This window comes from Bos javanicus, chromosome 24 (assembly GCF_032452875.1).
Source record: "Bos javanicus breed banteng chromosome 24, ARS-OSU_banteng_1.0, whole genome shotgun sequence".
In the NCBI taxonomy this organism is placed as follows: domain Eukaryota; kingdom Metazoa; phylum Chordata; class Mammalia; order Artiodactyla; family Bovidae; genus Bos; species Bos javanicus.
Genome location: NC_083891.1, coordinates 22438748 through 22458775, shown reverse-complemented (window position 1 = coordinate 22458775; position 20028 = coordinate 22438748). Strand labels below are relative to the sequence as shown.

Sequence of the window (20028 nt, the reverse complement as noted above, 5' to 3'; positions counted from 1 at the left end):
TCTAAGTCAATTCCTAATAAAGTAAATATTGATAGATATAACACACATAGTCACAAGCTCTTTAGGGTCTTCAAGAGAAAAAGTTTGAGTATATATGATGCAGGCCATAGTATCATTTTTTTTTAACTCCAAAGTGTCATGGAGATGAATGATACCTCATTAAATGCTCTTTTATTTTCATTTTTTAAGAAGACACTCCTCTTTTCTGAGTCAGATGAAAATCAGTCAGGCTCTCTGTTGTCCTCAGGTGGTTAATAGGGCATGTGGCACATTCAAGGTCATTAGTCAAGGTCAGAGAGCACCACCAAAGGGCAAGGCCTGAACTGGCTCCCAGAATCAGATCCTTCCATTTCTTTATGGTTTCCAGAAAAAGCGCTTCTTTGTCCAAGAAAACACTCTCTGTATTTTGCACATAAATATTTTTTCCTGAGGAAACAAGATACATGAGATATATTACAAGCTCCCCCAAAAAAATTCGTCGCTGAAATTGTGTCCAAATAACTGCCGTGTTTGCAGACATGTGATTTTAGGAGCCTGAGCTTTATGGTTAGGGTTTATGTGTATTAGAGAAGATTAATGTTTAACAATGTGGAATTCTGTCTCCATAGTGCAAACATTTAATTTGTGATATTTGGGGAGGTGTGGAACTCCTCATGGAGACATGTATTCTCATTTTCATCCATCTCTCTTTTAAAAATTGTTACTAATGGAACTAGTAAAGGTCGTAGGAAAGGTCGTAGGAAATATTTTTTTTTTATTTGGCTTTCCCTCCCCCTGTATCCAGTTTCATGACTTCTTTCCTTCCTTCTTCCTTCCTTCCTGTCTTCTATTCTGGCTGGATCTTTATATCATGGTAAAATCAGACACATATCAAAGCACAGTGCATCATTAATTTCTGAAAAGTGTGCAGGACTTTAGCAAATGAGTGAACATAAATTCAGAGCAAAATATTGATGGTCACATATCACCAGGGAAATTTCAGTAGAATCTATCAGATACCCACATGTGGCTAATTAAAATTTTGTCTTTTAAAAAATTAATTGGATAAATCTCTGTCATTCTGATTTAACACCCAAAGTTCGATTTAATTCTTTTTGATCAATTTTATGTCTTGAGATGCAAGAGACAAAAGGCTGAGCATAGATAAACACTTTTTTTCCTGGTCAGCGAAAATCTGTTCATCGTGCTGCCTTACTTGGAATTAAGTTCAACTTGCTTAAAAGTCACTAGGTCGTCACTAGGGGGTAGTTTTTGTGTGTACTTGGTTTACTTGCATATTGTTCATAAAAAGAGATTTTCATTAAAGAAAACTTTTGAGATAATTCCGTTTAGTGATAGTGTAAGTTAATGAGACCACTTAATTGTGGTCTCATGATTGTATTTTTTTTTTTAAAGCTTACAGATTGAGAGAATTACTCACTCTAAAAATATATTCTGAAAAAAAAATGACTCTTATTTTTCTGATATTTTAGGGATACACGGGTTTTGTACAATAGAGATTTCTATTATAACAAAGTAAGTGACTATTACTTTGGACTATTATAAAATAATAACAAAGCAAGGACTATTATAAAATAAACCTACTGCCTTATACTGAAATAAAATAATATACTGCCTTATACTTCTTTGTGTATGAGTGTATATAAAGCACATGAGTAAACCAAAGAAGCATTTGCTGACTTGGGATGTCCCAAACCTTCATATGTCATATTCTTTAATTAGCAAGTTTTATAAAAAATTTCATAGCCAGAAAAAATTTGTGTAGCATTTATTTATGCTGAATATGTGTGGCTCACTAACAACAGAGACAAAAACAAAACTTGAAATAAAATTATCTATCTCTTAGAATCCCTGGGGCTTCCCTAGTGGCTCAGCCAGTAAAGAATCCACCTGCAGTGTGGGAGACCTGGGTTCCATCCCTGGTTTGGGAAAATCCCCTGGAGAAGGGAACAGCTACCCACTCCAGTATTCTGACCTGGAGAATTCCATGGACTGTAAAGTTCATGAAGTCACAAAGAGTCGGACACAACTGAGCGACTTTCACTTTCACTTTAGAATCCCTCAATTTCATTAAAAATCATGTGTGTGTGTATACATATGTATAGATAATTGGAAGTAAATGTAGAAAATCTTCATAGGGATTGCCTCTCACTAGTGGAATATGGATGTTATTCATTTTTATAATTTATTACATTTTCCATACCTCCTAAAAGTAAAGTTACTTTGATTATTTAAAGAGCTGTTTAAGTGCCCAGCCATCTCTTGATTCATTTTTTTTTCTTAAACTTGCTTCTTCATAAATACTTCTAATACTTCATATAGAGCTAATTATTTTTACATTTATTATTTTGAAAAAGAAAAAATGATGGGTACTTAAGTGAGTTCTCCACAACAGAGCTCCTCTGTGCAGGGCCTGCCCAGGTGCAGTACAAATGGTTAAACACAAAGGGAAGATGTTCTTTTAAAATGCAAATATTATCTGGGTGAGCAACTGCCTGAGCTACAGTGAGATGCTGCAGATAGAGACACAAAGGCAGTCCTTCTGAAAAACGCAAACACGCGGTGTAAGGAACAGAGCTAAGAAATCCTTTCTAAACCACCTTCTTCCTTCTCAGCACCTTGAAAACAGTTGACTGAATACCCGCCTGAACTGATGCTGACAAGCATACCTTTTTTCTTAAAGGTTCCTAAATGTCAGCAGGCCTCCGGCTCTCTGCTGGGAAAAAAATTCCATATTCACTGCAAAATGTAGATGTCTACTCTGCTGACAGCCATTTCATCTAAATACTCTTACTCTCACTGCTTTATCTTACTTTAACCTCCCTGATGAAGTGTGAGTTTTTTGAATCCCTGTTTGTTGGTGAAATATCAAGAGGGAAGCGGAACAGTGCTACCGTCTTCTATTTGCTCAAATATCCTCTTGCAATCTCTGTTACGTGTTGTAGTTGGCAGTCCCCAATCTTTTTGGCACCAGAGACCAGGTTCATGGAAGACAGTATTTCCACGGACTAGGGTTTGGGGGGAGGGGTAGTTTGGGGATGATTCAAGCACGTTATATTTATTGTGCACTTTATTTGTATTATTATTACATCAGCTCCACCCCAGATCATCAGGCGTTAGATCCTAGTGGTTAGGGACCCCTGTTGTAGGGATAATGAAGTAGGTGACTTAGAGGTGAAGCAGGCAGTCACTCTGCTGCCGCTAAGTCGCTTCAGTCGTGTCCGACTCTGTGCGACCCCATAGACAGCAGCCCACCAGGCTTCCCCGTCCCTGGGATTCTCCAGGCAAGAGCACTGGAGTGGGTTGCCATTTCCTTCTCCAATGCATGAAAGTGAAAAGTGAAAATGAAGTCGCTCAGTCTTGTCCAACTCAGCGATCCCATGGACTGCAGCCTACCAGGCTCCTCCATCCATGGAAGTTTCCAGGCAAGAGCACTGGAGTGGGTCGCCAGTGCCTTCTCCAGGCAATCACTCTACTTTCCCTGTGCACTGTCATCTAGAGTTTTAGAATCGTGAAAGACAGCCCATGTGTCTGCCATCATTGGGTTATTATATGACAGCCAGAGGTTAGATACACGACTGCCTCTTGAGATTAAATTCATTTCCCTGGTTATTTGGCCAAAGACTTCAAAACCTCTGAAGCAACGTGGATGGACCTGGGGATTGTCATACCGAGTCAAGTAAGTCAGACAGAGGCGAAACAGCGTGTGACATTTCTTAAATGTGGAATCTAAAAAGAAATGATTCAAATGAGCTTATTTACAAAACAGAAACAGACTCACAGACTTAGAGAAGGAACTTAGGGTTGTTGAGGGGAAGATACAGGGCCGGGGAGGGGAAGGGATGGATGGGGAGTTTGGGATAGACATGTGCACACTGCTGTGTTTAAAATGGATAACCAACAAGGAAGTACTGTATAGCACGTGGAACTCCACTTCATGGTCTGTGGCAGCCTAGATGGAAAGGGAGTTTGGGGGAGAATGGATACATGTGTATGTATGACTGACTCCCTTCACTATTCACCTGAAACTATCACGACATTGTTAATCAGCTGTGCTCCAATACAAAATCAAAAGCTTTAAAAAAAAAAAAGACTTCATGACGTATGGCAGCTGTGCTGTGCTTAGTCGCTCAGTTGTGTCCGACTCTTTGTAACCCCAGGGACTGTAGCCCTCCAGGCTGCTCTGTCCATGGGGATTCTCCAGGCAAGAATACTGGAGTGGGTTGCCCTGCCTCCTCCAGCGGATTTTCCCACCCCAGGAATCGAACGCAGGTCTCCTACATTGCAGGTGGATTCTTTACCAGCTGAGCCACCAGGGAAGCCTGATGTATGGCAAAAACCAACAACATTGTAAAGCAATTATATAGCCCAAATTAAAAAAAAAAAAAAAGAAAGACTTCAAAACTTCACAGAAATGAAATATCTGCACAGCAACAAGCAGATACAGCCAGTCTTAAAGGTAATTCCCTTGGGGACCAGAATCTCTGCTGGGATTTTCCCTTCTGTGAGGGGGCTACACCAGATCAGATTGGCTAGACTGACCCAGTGTTACAGCCTCTTTATCCTCAGAGCTTGAAGCAGCAATCTATGCCCTTAATAGGAAATATGTGCAGACATCCAAAATCTTCCCGGTTCTCAGGCTGAACTATGTGTCAACAAGAACAAATCCTTGGAACAGAGAGGGTGCATGAGTATCCATCCCTGAGCACTAATTCTGTCTCCAGCGTTAAGGCATCCAGAAAGGCCCATATCCACAGGCTCCTCCCTGACTCTCATCTAGTAGCCTTGTGTCTGAGGTGATTCTGAATTTAGTCCAAGGGCCACAATCCCAAATCCACTTTACTGTAGCTTCCTAAGCTACTTTAATGTTCTTAGACCAGTAACGAATAATCTGGTGAAATGATCTAATTAAGTTTATACCGCAAGTCGGTGTAGGAACAATTGGGAAAACACTGAGCTTCATATTTGCTAGTTGTTCCCCCCTCAACTGAACGTACATTTAGTGAAGAGTATTATTCACCATTAAAGATGACGTGCTAAAGATGATTAAGAAATAAACAAGACTGTCCCTGCCCACAATTTGCACATATTCTTACAGAGAAGAAAAATTATAGCAATTGTATATGGTAACAGGCTTCCCAGGTGGCTCAGTGGTAAAGAATCTGCCTGCCAATGCAAGAGACACAAGAGATTCAGGTTTGATCCATGGGTTGGGAAGATCCCCTGGAGAAGTGGCTACTCACTCCAGTATTCTTGCCTGGAAAATCTCAAGGACAGATGAGCCTGGTGGGCTACAGTCCATGGGGTCGCAAAGAGTCGGACACGACTGAGTGACTAAGCACAGCATAGCACTATATAGCTAGTTGTGTTAGTTGGGTACCCAGGCTAACTTTGTTGGACTTATGAACATGCTGTCAGAACAGAACTCATTTATATGTAGGGACTTACTGTACTTCTTTGTCTTGTACTCAGTGGTACTAAATTGACTCCAGCCTCCAAGCAACATACTGATGGTCTTCAGGGAGCCAGATGAAGGAGACAGAACTCTATTTTATCCCATGATGCTAATTTTAACCTCAAGTCACATGGTCAAACTAGAATTTGATAGCTAAAGTAGAATTAAATGAGAATTTAAAGTGAGAAAGGTATTATTTTCTGTTCCTAATCAAGGTTCATGTGAGGTTTTGCTATGCGAGTGTCCACCAGGCTGCAGGGAGAAGAGAGGGGAAGATTGATGCCTTTCGTTCAGTGGCAGTTTGGGAGGCGGGCACCCTCAGATCAAGACTAGAAAGAACTGTGGTAGTTAGTTCCGGATCCTCGGAAGTGGTCCTGGGTGACAGAAGCCGAGAGCGGTAGAGAAGGAGCTGCCTACCAGATAACTGGTTTCCGTCACTGCCTGTGAGATGCAGGCTGAGATGGAGACCCCTTCCTGGTAGAGAAGGAACAGCAAAAGCTGAAGCTCGCTCATAATCAAGATGTCATCCAAACAGCAACGTCCACTGAAGTCACAGATCCCAGTTAAGCTGTGAAATATGAGCCTGCCTGTAGGTCCTTTCACACGGCCTCTTTATCTGAGCAACATAATGATTGCCATCATTTTAGATAACCTGAGCCAAAGGAGAGAGCTTGGCGAGGAAAGTGAAGGATGGGGCTGGAGACAGAGGCCACTCCCACCAGCCGGGGTGCAGAGCCAGGCTCCTCTCCCTTCCTTTCCCAGCTCCACTGTCATCAGAAACCTCTGCTTTATTTGCTGTGATCTCCCTTCTCCCCATCTTTTCCTTCATCTGAACATAGGATTTCCTGAGCTTCAAATTTCTGCTCCTTCAAGCCACCTAGGACATGGAATAGTAACATCCAGCTTGAGGGCTGGTGAGAGGAAGAAAGTGGGAAAGGTGGGGGGGTGGAGACAGAAAGGTGGGAAAGACTAGCTGAAGGGAGGTGATGGGTAAAGCATCTGGTCACTTTCATCCAGCAGGGCAGGGCCTCTTGGGCAAATTGCCGAGTTTGACCTGGAGCCTCTCTTTCTCTTCTCCTCTGTGAATTTTCTCTGAAGGCAAGATGATGAAAATCGTTCCGCTTTGTTAAAAAACACCAACAGACCGTATTCTGAACTATTTTCTCTATGTCATTGCTACGCAGTACTATAAAGCCTGTGGATCAGGAACATCAGGGTGCCTCTGTGATAGCCTACGCCTGCATCTACCATCAGAGTGGATGCTGGTCTGAGGACTCTGCCCTCAACTCTAGTTTCCTTGCTTTTAGTAGAAATTGTGGTGACACAGTATTCTAGAAATTTACCAACTTGGGAAACACAGGAGATTCTCTGTTTTCCCATTTCTGGGTTTTAAATAAACCCAAAACAAAAGGCAATATTAGGAACCCAAAAGGCTACTCTGTTACTGCGTGCTAGAGCTCAGTCACTAAGTCGTGTCCAACTCTTTATGACCTCATGGACTGTAGCCCGCCAGGCTCCTCTGGCCATGGGATTTCCCAGGCAAGAATACTGGAGTGGGTTGTCATTTCCTTCTCCAGGGAACCTTCCAACCCAGGGATGGAATCTACGTCTCCTGAATTGGCAGGCAGGAGTCACCAGGGAAGCCCACTCTGTTACTAACCAGCTGCTTAATCTTGGACGCTCACTTTACCCTCTGGACCTCCCCATCTTCATCTGTAAAATGACTTTTGGCACAAATGTCTATTTTTCTAAACATTTATTATAGCAATTGAGAACCAAAATTCTGAGTTGAGTATTACAAGTCATTCTTAGTGGATGAAGGGATTTGTAAAACACCATATGTTCTAGATCTGCTCATTCTGTTTCTGTAATAAACATGTAAGTGTGAGTTACTTAGCTAAATAAAAGTGTGTTTTCTTATTGCAGATAAGTGAGATTTACAAGTCCCTGGATGAAACACTTGGGAAGTCTTTAAATGCCAGAATTGACTGCAGTTTCAAAGAAAAGAAGATAGATGGTTTTGGAAAGTTCATGCTGTTTCTTCATTGAATTTTAGGTGAGTGAGTCTGAGTCAAGGAATTTAAGATGGACTTTGAACTATTTCCCCTTAAAGTGTTTCTTTTCTTTGCGTGAGAAGAAAATGGGGTTCATTATGGCCAGCATTTTATACTTTTAGTGGGGTGCTGCATAGTGAAAGACTTTGTTTCTGTGCCTTTTGGTTACTTTTTTTTTTTATTAACAGAAGCCATATGAACGACAAGGTGTGAGGTACAGAGATGACCTTGACATTTCTTCCTGGTTTCTATTAAGCAAACGCAATAATGCTTCATTCTATTCTATAGGCCATCTATTTTTTAATATATAATAGTGTTTCACATCAGAGTAATGAGCCAAAATGAGACAAGACTAAGTTTTAATGATGTAAATGAGAAAAGAATTTGATGGTGGTAATGACAGTTTAATCATTACAAGTCCAAGTCTGAGATAAGGTTTACAATTCAGAGGCTGCTCAGAGGGAGATCTCATATTGCTTAAATTAAAGTAGGACATGGTTTAAGTTAGGTGTGGTCTTCAAACTTCCCATGTGCTCACATTAAACTTTGTCTTGCCTGGCCATGAAATGGATGGATAAATATTTTTATACCACCACCATACATAATTACCCTTCCACATTACAAAAGACGAGCTCGTACAAATCGGTGCTTTACCATTAGTCTGCAAAACGTGTTGTCAGTTTTGCAGCAGAATGGAGGGAAAGAGAGGAATTGAGTGGTGGTCTTGTTGAGGAAATTGTGTGTGGCTTTTTCCACCTCTTCCTGAGTCCTGTTTTCAAAGTGTGGATTTATTATAAAGAATGGGGATTTCCAGAACATCAGAATGTACGACTGTTCACTGTTCTGACTAAAACAATGCCACTGACAGAACACTGACCACTGTCTAAATCTAATCCCAAAAGACAGCAATACCTCCTTTACACATTTTATTAAACTTCAAAGAGAAGGCGGGTTATTGTCTCATCATTTAAGGGTGTGTAAATTTGGTTTATTGAGGTCATATGTGGAACTAAAATGGTGATTTCATTTATTTACAAGATGTTTGTTGAATGCAGTTCCCAGGAGCTAAATTTAATGCCCTTAAAAAGTATCAGTAAATCAATTTGCCTAGTGTAACATTACTCTGGAGGAGAAAATGAAAACGGAAAACTTATTAACTTGCTGCACTCTCTACTTTGCATTGTTCCAGTCTATGCATGTTTTTAACTTCACATCCATTCCTTGCCCTACTCGTATTCTGCTGGTTCTTTCGGGGCTGACCCCTAGAAGCTTTTTTCCAGCTTTCAGACCCATCCTTTGTTGCCTCTAGTTTTTCCTGATGACCTTGAACTGTGAGATGCTGCAGGAGCCACAGGAGACTTGGGTTCAATCCCTGGCTTGGGAAGATCCCCTGGAGAAGGAAATGGCCACCTACTCCAGTTTTCTTGCCTGGGAACTCCCATAGAGAGAGGAGCCTGGTGGAGAGTTCATGGGGTTGCAAAGAGTCAGACATGACTAAGCAGCTGAGCGTACACATGACATCACTTCTTCTCTCTGTCCCTTGAGACCTATGATGCTGATACCTGTGACATTCTGCTGCTACTAATTTCCAGGTTGATTTATTATCCTCATTTTAGCTTCTCAATCTTTCCATCATCTGTGTGGCCATTTTCCTGGATTAAATTCAATTTATTTTAAATGTTTAGACTGTATTCTCTTTTCTCGGTTAGATCCTAACTGACTTGTCAATGCTTAATTTCTTCCAAAATTATTGGAAGAAAAGTGAATAGGGATTACTTGCTTCTCTCAAGGAAATAAATGATTCTCAGGAAAAAAAAATTTAAGTTAAATGTAAAACTAGATATTTTTAGGCTGGAAAACATCAAGCCCAATAAATTTAAAGCCATATTGTATTTCATTATGGAATATACATATTCCATATTCTAAGCTATACAATATTGTAGTATTAATTTGTTGGTGTTAACAGAGCCTTTGTCAATATTTCCATTATGTATATCAAATTTATGGTAAGATTTTTTAATTCTCAGATATACACCAGATATGCGTTTTACTTTACTAATATTCACATTAAACAAACTTCTCTACACGCAGTGTAAGAACTTCTTTTTAGAGTTCAGCCTCATTCCTGCATTCACCTTTGAATCTCGAGTTTCAGATTTATTTTATTATGAATCTCATTACTGTCTTTCAGTAACACTTTTTTGCTACTTGAAGATCCCTTATGGTCTGAACATTTCCCATGTCCCATAATCCCATAATAAATACTGAATATATTGGAAAGCAAAGTGAGGAGGATTCCAATGTCTGTGCTTTTTTTTTTTTTTTTGACAGATAAAACAATTTACCATTGTCCCAACAATCTCACTCACTCTAAAGGGCTTCCTGAATACTAAAGCAGGTTTTTACTTAATCATTTTGACACATCACTTGGTTATGTTAAATGTGAATGCCTCGCTCTTTTCATTTCCTTCTCATTTATGTAGACATTTTCCTTTTCAGTCTTTTCTCGTGATAACTGCTCCTCTATTTTAATGTATTTGGGTACACTCATAAGGACATGGTGTCCCTTCTACGGACAGATTTTCATCTATTCAACCAATGGCAGTGTCAAACCCGCAGTGTCTAAATGAGCATCCTTTCAGATAATATGAAATGAGGTCATGAGCAGAATGACTTGGATTCCTTCATAATCTAAGATTAGGAGACACAGGGATGAGTAGCTCTATGGTATGGTTTAACTTGCAGTGTATTGCTCATATTCTCACATCTCCCTTAGTTTACTATGGCACTGAAAATTCTAGTCCTTCCTATTTCTCTCTAGTTTGTGGAAATGAGGCTTTATAAAGTTATATTTTTAAAAAAGGCTCAGAAAGAGAAATACATCCATTAATAATACATACTGCATCACACAGAAGTCTAATGAATTAGCAAGGAAGAAACTCCTGAGGCAGTGATGCAAGCACTCAGCTTCTGAGAGTTTGGTACACGTAAGTGGGTGGAGACCACTGAAATCATCTCACTAACTTCATAATACTGCCTCGTGGGTCAAGGGGAACACCCATCATAAAAGACAACTCAGGCTAAGCATATCTTAATGTCATATTGGAGGAGGAAGTAGGAGGAGTGGAAGTATTCGTCCCGACACTCATGGGCAACTTTATGAATAAAGATTTTAAATCACTGGTGCCTAAAGAGTTGAGGGAAGTGCTTTGATCAAGATGTAGTCTCAGTACTTCTGCTGAACCACAGAATAGGATGTTGGAAAAATCAAATGTTATCCATCTGTTAGCTGAAGTCACCTGTTATCCATCTTTGTGCTGCCAAGTCCAAGCTCTTACTGCACACACGACAGGCCAATAAATCAAGAGACAAGTTATTGGGGTGAGGAGTAATGCTTTATTCAGGAAGCCAGCAGACTGAGAAGATGGTGGACCCATGTCTCAAAGAATCATCTTTCCTGAATTAGAATTCAGGCCTCTTTTATACTAAAAGGGGAGGGAGTAAAGTCAAACATTTCCTCCTGGTCAGCCAGATGTGTTAATTTCTTCCTTCCTGCAGTCATTCACAGGTGGGCCTGGTCAGGATTGTTTCCTGTGAACTAAACAAAGATATTTTAGCTTACCAATCCTTACCTGCAAGGCAGGGTAATGGTCATCCCAGAGATTGACCATTATATGTAATTTAAGCTTATAGGCAACATCTCTTTAGTGATTAACTTGTAATAGGATACAGAGGTTCTTCCCTGTTTGCATCCCTGAAGACAAGCACAGTGCTTGGCACACTGCAGATAATTTTTAAATAAACTGGTGAATATGGACAAAGGCACAAAGCAGTACTGGCTAATGCTTACTGAGTTCCTACTTTATACCAAACACTGTTTTATATGCACATATACTTCATGTTTAAACAACCCTATGCCTGGGATTTCTTTGGAAGGAATGATGCTAAAGCTGAAACTCCAGTACTTTGGCCACCTCATGCGAAGAGTTGACTCATTGGAAAAGACTCTGATGCTGGGAGGGATTGGGGGCAGGAGGAGAAGGGGACGACAGAGGATGAGATGGCTGGATGGCATCACTGACTTGATGGACGTGAGTCTGAGTGAACTCTGGGAATTGGTGATGGACAGGGAGGCCTGGCGTGCTGCGATTCATGGGGTCGCAAAGAGTCGGACACAACTGAGCGACTGAACTAAACTGATGATAGAAGTGCATGCGTGCATGCTAAGTCGCTTCAGTCTTGTCCAACTCTTTGCGACGCTATGGACTGTAGCCCGCCAGGCTCCTCTGTCCATGGGATTCTCCAGGCAAGAATACTGGAGTGCGTTGCCACGCCCTCCTTCAAGGGATTCTTGCCAACCCAGGGATAAAATCCATGTCTCTTAAGTCTTCTGCACTGGCAAGCAGATTCTTTACCACTAGTGCCACCTGGGAAGCCCTCATTTTTTTTTAAATATGAGGAAACTAGGGCCCAGAAGTGTTAAATAACCTGCCCGAGGTTCAGTAAATTGGGGTTAAGATTCAAACCCAGGCAGTATGACTTGGAGCCTAAGCACTTAATTATTATGCTGCACTGTCTCTCGTGTAATATAGTCATCAAGTAACTCTAAAACACAGAATCCACATCGTTTATTATTTTAAAATGTATGTCATTCTAGAATAAACCTGTATTAAGAAATCTTACTCAAATCATGAACAGCCTCACTTTGAACACAAATTCCTTTTTCAGTATTCCTAATCTCCTTTCCTTTTAAACCATGACTGCCTAAATTGACTTCCTAATTGACATTCAGATCTCATCATTTCTATTCTTTAATGGTTTGTTCTGAAATTAATATTTTAAAAACCCTATTACTCTTTCATGCTATTTGCTTAATTGAAGAATGTATAATCTTGAGCAGCAAGTTACCTAAGCTCTCTGAGCCTCAGATTCCCCACCTGAAAAGATATATCTAATTTGTTGTGAAGACTTGAAAATTATATTCATAAAACAATAAAGTATTTCCTGGTACATGACAGGTACCCAGCAGAACAGCAGCTGTTCACCCATTTCAATCTCAAAGCCACTGTTGGCTGCCCCATCCACTGAGAACAAAATCTTCTTCCTGTGTTCCTTAGCGTGCCATCATAGAGGCACAGTGGGGCTCCCCAAGTGGCTCAGTGGTAAAGAATCTGCCTGCCAATGCAGGAGTTGCAGGAGTCATATGTTCAATCCCTGGGTCAGGAAGATCCCCTGGAGGAGGGCATGGCAATCCACTCCAGGATTCTTGCCTGGAGAATCCCATGGACAGAAGAGCCTGGCAGGCTACAGTCCATGGGATCACAGAAGAGTCAGACACGACTTAGCAACTGAACACAGAGGCTCAACAGACCCCTTGAGTCTCTGCACCTCCCTTTGTTCCTCCTCAGTTGACCTTTGCTAATACGGGAATGATCTGCCTTCTCTAAGCCATGCTCTTTGTTTTATTCACTTATTTGTTTGGCTGTGTCAGGTCTTAGTTGCAGCATGAAGGATGCAGCATACAGGATCTTTCCTTGTGGTGTAGTCTCTATAAATGTGGTACGCAGGCTCCAGAGTATGTGTGTGTGTGTGCGTGTGGAGAAGGGGGGCTCAGTAGTTGTGGTGGACGGGCTTGGTTGCTCCTTGGCATATGTGATCTTAGTTGCCCGATCAGGGATTGAACCACGTCCCTGCATCGCAAGACAATTTCTTAACCACTGGACCACCAGGGAAGTCCCAAAGCCATGGTCTTCATGCCTTCACTTTTGCTTACGATGGTTTTTCTGTCTAGATGTTCCTTGCATCCACACCCTTCTCCAAATCCTCCTTATCCATAAGCACATATGCACTCTTCAGAGACTTGGAATATCCTAGTTGTCTTTCAAGATCCACCACCTCTGTTGCTGTTAAACATGTTCCGTGAAGTCATTGATGAACTCCTCCTGGCTCAACTACTATCAGTCCTGTCTCTGAATTCAGGTAACCCTTTGGGCCATATCTAAGAGATAAGTGCCTATTACAGACATAAGAAAGAAAAGCCATCTCATTCAATCCCTCATAGTCTGGTGTGATTTCTTTTGTTACCTTTGAAACGTTCATCAAGGACAAGTGCCAAGGTTTTTGGTTAATCTTTGAATCTTCTTTGTCAAGTTCAGAGTAGTCTTTCTGGTTTTGAATGAAGTATGAAGGGTCACATTTTGAGATGTTTGGGTTTTTTGTGTGGTGAAGAGTCTAATACTACATCCAGCCATTATAACAAAAGGAACGCTCCATCAGTAAAAGGGGACCTTGCAGGGAGGATCTGTTCCATTCTGTGTTGTTTGTCATTGTTTAGTTGCTCAGTTGTGTCTGACTCTTTTGTGACTCTGGACTGTAACTCGCCAGGCTCCTCTGTCCATGGGATTTCCCAGGCAAGAATACTGGAGTGGGTTGCCATTTCCTTCTCCAGGCGATCTTCCTGACCCAGGGATGGAACCCACGTCTCCTGCATTGGCAGGCAGATTCTTCACCACTGAGTCACCAGGGAAGCCAGTACCATTCTATGCCAAGCACCAAAACAGATGCTCCACAAATATTATCTTATTTAATTTTCATAACAACCTTTCAATTTAGCTATTATCTCCCTCTTTATTTAGATAAAAACTAGGATCCCAAGAGTTAAGATAAATTGCTAATGTCATATTTCTGGTAAGTAACAGAACAAGAATGTTGTCATATCTTTCGACTGCAGCAAACTGCCTTTGTAAAAGAGCTTTCCAATTTAATCCTATAAGAGGAATATATTTGTAACACAACATGAGAGTTTTCTATTTAAAATATTTCCTGAGAGTAAGCTATTTATAAGTCCACACATTTTTTTTTTCATAGCAAGTAAGTTTATGTTTAGGTCGATGCTAAAATTAGCACTATTTCTGTTCAACTAGAGTTTAAAAGATATAGCACCTTGTGGTTCTGAAACCTATTTATGCAAAAACATCATTTATTGATGTGAGCATAAGCTTGGAAATGATGTCTAAAGCTGTAGACTGATAGAATTCTGGAGCTAAGTGGTATCCAGAATCAACACTAGAGCTGGGGACTTTTTAAGGCAAGGATTTCTCTTTTTTTCTCCTTAATAACACTTATGAAATGAATATTTATAACTAATTATGAAACAGTTTGTTTTGGATGTGAAATAAAAAATTTCTCTAGACACAGTGACGCTGTTAGCACTTCTTAAGAGAGTACATAAACTTGTTCTGGATTTTTTAAATCACACGATTCAAATACCATGTATAAGAATAAGAACTGGTATAAAATAAAACTCTAAGTTTTCAAAAAGAGAAAGACAATTATCTCATGATTATCACTTGTACGTGGAATCTGAAAAACTGATACAAGTGAACTTATCTATAAAACAGAAATAGACTCAGACATAGAAAACAAATTCATGGTTACTAAAGGTGGGATAAACTAGGAGTTGGGATTAACAGATACATGCTACTATAGATAACATAGGTAAACAATGAGGACCTACTGTGTAGCACAGGGAACTGTATTCAATGTCTTATAATAACCTATAAAATTAAAAAACATTTTTTTGCTCAGTCATGTCAGACTCTTGTGTCCCCATGGACTGTAGCCCTCCAGGCTCCTCTGTTCATGGAATTCTCCAGGCAAGAATACTGGAGTGGGTAGCCATTCCCTTCTCTAGGAGATCTTCCTCACCCAGGGATGGAACTCAGGTCTCCTGCATTGCAGGCAGATTCTTTACAGTCTGAGCCACTAGAATAACTTACAATGGAAAAAGAATTTGGAAAAGGTGTATAGGTATTCAGACTTCCCAGGTGGCTCAGTGGTAACGAACCCACCTGCCAGTGAAGAAAGATGCAGGAAATGTGGGTTCAATCCCTGGGTCGGGATTTCCAGTATAAGAATACTGAAAAATTCCATGGACAGAGGAGTCTGTCAGGCTACAGCCCATGGGGTCAGAAAGAGTTGGACTCAACTGACTCTGCATGGTTGTATATGTATTCATATACATGTATACGTAGCTAAACCACTGTGCTGTATACCTGAAACTAATACAACATTGTAAACCAGCTATACTCAATTTTTTTTAAAGAAAAGCAACCTTCTGACTTCATTTTAAATGCAAAAATCAGTATCCAGAGACGTATTCTTTTCTTTTGTGAAAAATCCTAATGATTCTTGTGCCCCTTTTATACCTATAATGATCATTCATTTGTTTTTAAGTACATATTACATACCTCTTATGTGTTGCAAAGAGTCGGACATGACTGAAGTAGCTTAGCACATACTGTAAAACAGTGCAATCAAAAGTACTTTATATATGAAAACAATGAATACATGCCTGTGTCTTTGGTTTACCACTGTTTTATGGATAACAACATTTCAGAAGTGAAAAAGAAGTTTGTAAAAATATGAGCATATATGCTGTGTCGATCTTTGAGTAAGATAAATACCTTAGAAAAAATAATAATTCTGTTCACTTTCCCAGATTATGTCCCTCCCTGTTGGGTGATCTTTTCTTGGTTTATTTCTTCTCTGTTTCCCCAGAAGATTGCAGAATGCTATTATCCTTACATAAGTATGGTTTGAGGAATTGTGATCATCACAAGAATGGATGAAACAGTATTTTCCTATCAAAAATCTAAGGGTTACGATGTTTATGGAAGTTAATAATAATGTACTTTAATGTGAGAATATTCTTATGAGTGGTTGTTTATTATTTTAGCTTGTATTTTAACCATCAATTGATTTTTTATAACTTTCAAAACCTGACTTCTAAATCTGTACAGAGTTTATTTTAGCAAAATCTGAAACTGTGAACCTGAAATTCATCATCAAAGCAGATGAATAAGGTAGTTCTTTATTCTGTCAATTCCTAACAATTCTGTAACTGTGAGCTAGAAATTTTACTGTTTATGTACAAACACTTGCCATAATCTTCCAATTCTACATGCATAGATAAGTAACATGGCTGTCTTTTTCTAAGAACGTGTTTTTATTATATCATTCCTTCCTAATATATAACAACTCCTAGTCTCCCATGGTTTCCCTCCTGACATTGAATTTCTTCCCAGAGTAGTAGTATCCACAAAAGGAACATCTGGAGAGAGAAAAAAATCTTATCTCTATCCATTTTAGACTACATTCTTTTTCTTTATATCAAAGTATATTTATTTACAATGTGTTAATTTCTGGTGTTCAGCAAAGTGACTCAATTGCACACATATATCCATTCTTTTTTATATTCTTTCCCTTTATGATTTACCCCAGGATCCTGAGTATTGTTCCCTGCGCTATACTGTAGGACCTTGCTGTTTATCCATTGTATATGTGATAGCTTGCATCTACTAACCACAGATTCCCCGTCCGTCCCTCCCCCACCGGCCTTCCCTCTTGGCACCCACAAGTCTTTCTCTACATCTGTGAGTCTGTTTCTGTTTTATAATAGGATCATTTGTGCCATATTTTAGATTCCACATATAAGTGATATCATATGCTGTTTGCAGATAAGACTTCATCCTCACTGTTTATCCATAGCAAATGAGCCTCTTACGATCTCAGTTCAGTAGACTCCCTGGTTTAGCCCCCTCCCCCAACTCATATGCCTCCTACACAGCCAACAGTGCCACCTTGAGTAATACCAAGCATGCCACCACCTCAATCCCTGCCACATTCCCCAGCACTTTGAATTGGCTCTTGGCATGAAGCATTTGCAGGTTTCCCAGGTGGCTCAGTTGGTAAAGAATCCACCTACAATACGGGAGACCTGGGTTCGATCCCTGGGTTAGGAAGATCCCCTGGAGGACGGCATGGCAACCCTCTCCAGTATTCCCTTGCCTGGAGAATCCCCATAGACAACGGAGCCTGGTGGGCTACAGTCAGTGGGGTTGCAAAGAGTTGGACACGACTGAGCAACTAAGCATAGCACATGAAGCAGTTGTAGATATTGGGCACAATGATTAAATAACCCAATGTGGAAACGTTCTTGTTTGCTCCTGGCATCTTCCTTCCTATAGTACAAGGAGTGAAAGGGCCTGAGAAGCAGGGTTTATAAATCCCAGTCCTAAACTGAGTTCTAACAGGAATTTCTCCTTCCAATGAAAAGGACTTCTCTGAGATTTTCCATATCTTCCTGCTCGAGGCTGTGTTGTGCAGTGCTGTCCCCTGTAAACACAAAGGCTTTTCAGGAAAAGAGTATTGACCCACTTTCTGAAAGATGGGAAAGGCCCTCCCCATGTTTTGTCTTACCTAATAACAAAGGTAATCGTCCAGCTCAGCTCATGAATGCCTGCTCATTAAAATATGAAAATCCCTTTCTTACTCACATGTAGAATTCATGAAGCATGAATACTAACTGCCCTGAGCTGCGGTTGCCTGGAAACCAGTGGAGGTGTGTCCAAAAGTCTGAAGAGCATGAATGAATAACTGAACCATTGACATCAGTTTCAGTTGGGTGATCCACACCTTAATTCTGTACAGGCATTTCCACTGGGCTGACGGAACAATAGCTTTCTCAGAAGTAGCTCCTTAAATCTTGTAAATGAGAATTAACATTTAACATAAGGTTCCTCTCTGTGGTCTGACAGGGGTTCAGAGACTGACCATAGAGGCAAAGAGACTGGATCTTTGATGTAGTTTTACAGAGTATAAGAATTAAATGTCTACTAGGACTCACACTGTCATACAGCTTTTCCCCAAATACTTATGATCGTATTTGATCAGTTGTGGGGGGAGTTATTTCAGCATTTATTTCATTCTTCGATAGCATTACTTTTTGTTCAAGTTGAATTGTTAAGGATTCTGATACATTTCTCCGCCTTTTGAAAGGCCATTGTTTTAAAAAGCATCGTAGAAGCAAAGGAAACACAGGTCACATAAGAGGACTTTTAACTGGTTGGTGAAATTAACCTGTAAAATAAAATATGCCTGATACATTTTGAAGGAAACACCACAAAGAACTTGAAGGGCATCCACATAACAGCATTCTGTTCTAACTGGGCAGCTTGATTGTAAGCCTGGGGACCCAAAATCCTAGGATAAAACACTGTCCCCTCTTATTTTACTCAGTGAAAGGGAAAGGGGGCAATACATTTCTATGAAGACAGTGATGACTATACAATTGTGTTGAAAGCAAAATTAACATGAATTTTTAAGGGGAAAAATAAAACATCAACGAAGTGCCAGCACTGGAAAGTGATTCTGCTATCAGATCCCACTCTCATGTTCTGTCATTACTTCACCTTCCTGTGTCCATCAAGAGGGAATTTTGAAATGTACCAGGAAAGATACGTACTTCAGTGCTTGGAAAGAAGGATGATCTCTTTTTTACTTAAATAGGAAGAATCTGCCTGCAAGGCAGGAGACCTGGGTTTGATCCCTGGGTCCGGAAGATCCCCTGGAGAAGGAAATGGCCACCCACTCCAGTGTTCTTGCCTGGAGAATCCCATGGACAGAGAAACCTGATGGTTATATAGTCCATGGGGTCGCAAAGAGTAAGACAAGACCTAGTAACTAAACCACCAGGAAAAAACACTAGTAATAACAAAGCCATTTGTGTGGACTCTGTCTTAAATGTAGACAGGTTAGAAAATGTTCTACCTCTGTTTCTTAAGGGGTGTGCAAAGACCTGCCCACCTGACTCTACAGCTGTGGTTCTCAGCCAGGGGCATGGGGGTGTGGAGGGCTATTAGCACCTAGTGAGTGGAATCCAGGTTGTAGCTAAACATCCTACAATGCTTAAAACAGTCTCCTAAAGGAAAGAACTTATCTACCCCCAAATGTTAATAGTGTCAAGACTGACAAATCCTGCTCTAAATATTAAGAGCCACTTTGAACTGTGTACTGGGCTTCACAGGATGTACTTTTCATATGTTACCTATCCCACTCCAGTACTCTTGCCTGGAAAATCCCATGGACAGAGGAGCCTGGTAGGTTGCAGTCCGTGGGGTCGCTGAGGGTCAGACACGACTGAGCGACTTCACTTTCACTTTTCACTTTCATGCATTGGAGGAAGAAATGGCAACCCACTCCAGTGCTCTTGCCTGGAGAATCCCAGGGACAGGGGAGCCTGGTGGGCTGCGGTCTATGGGGTCACACAGGGTCGGACATGACTGAAGCGACTTAGCAGCAGCTGCAGCAGCAGTATCATCCTCATTTTTAGATGGTGAAACTGAGCCTCAGAAGGTTGAGTATCTTGCTCAAGGCAATGCAGTCAGCAAGGAGTGGACCCTAAATTCAAAGTAGGTGAGACTCCAAAGACCTGCTGCTCTCAGGACACTGTGCTCCCCTGTTCAAAAAGACCTATCTCAGCTGCCTTTCAGAGAAGGCAATGGCACCCCACTCCAGCATTCTTGCCTGGAAAATCCCATGGGCAGAGGAGCCTGGTAGGCTACAGTCCATGGGGTCGCTAAGAGTCGGACATGACTGACGACTTCACTTTCACTTTTCACTCTTCACTTTCATGCATTGGAGAAGGAAATGGCAGCCCACTCCAGTGTTCTTGCCTGG

General features: G+C 40.7%; 1 protein-coding gene across 19 annotated transcripts in view; it reads left to right on the top strand.

Annotated features, from left to right (window-relative positions):
• Positions 1–20028, top strand: part of DTNA (dystrobrevin alpha) — a 453431-nt gene that overhangs the window by 197973 nt on the left and 235430 nt on the right. For all 19 annotated transcript variants that reach the window (XM_061399629.1, XM_061399630.1, XM_061399615.1 and 16 more), the window contains exon 2: positions 7382–7511. The gene's annotated coding sequence lies outside the window, so the exon portion shown is untranslated. The remainder of the gene's footprint in view (positions 1–7381; positions 7512–20028) is intronic.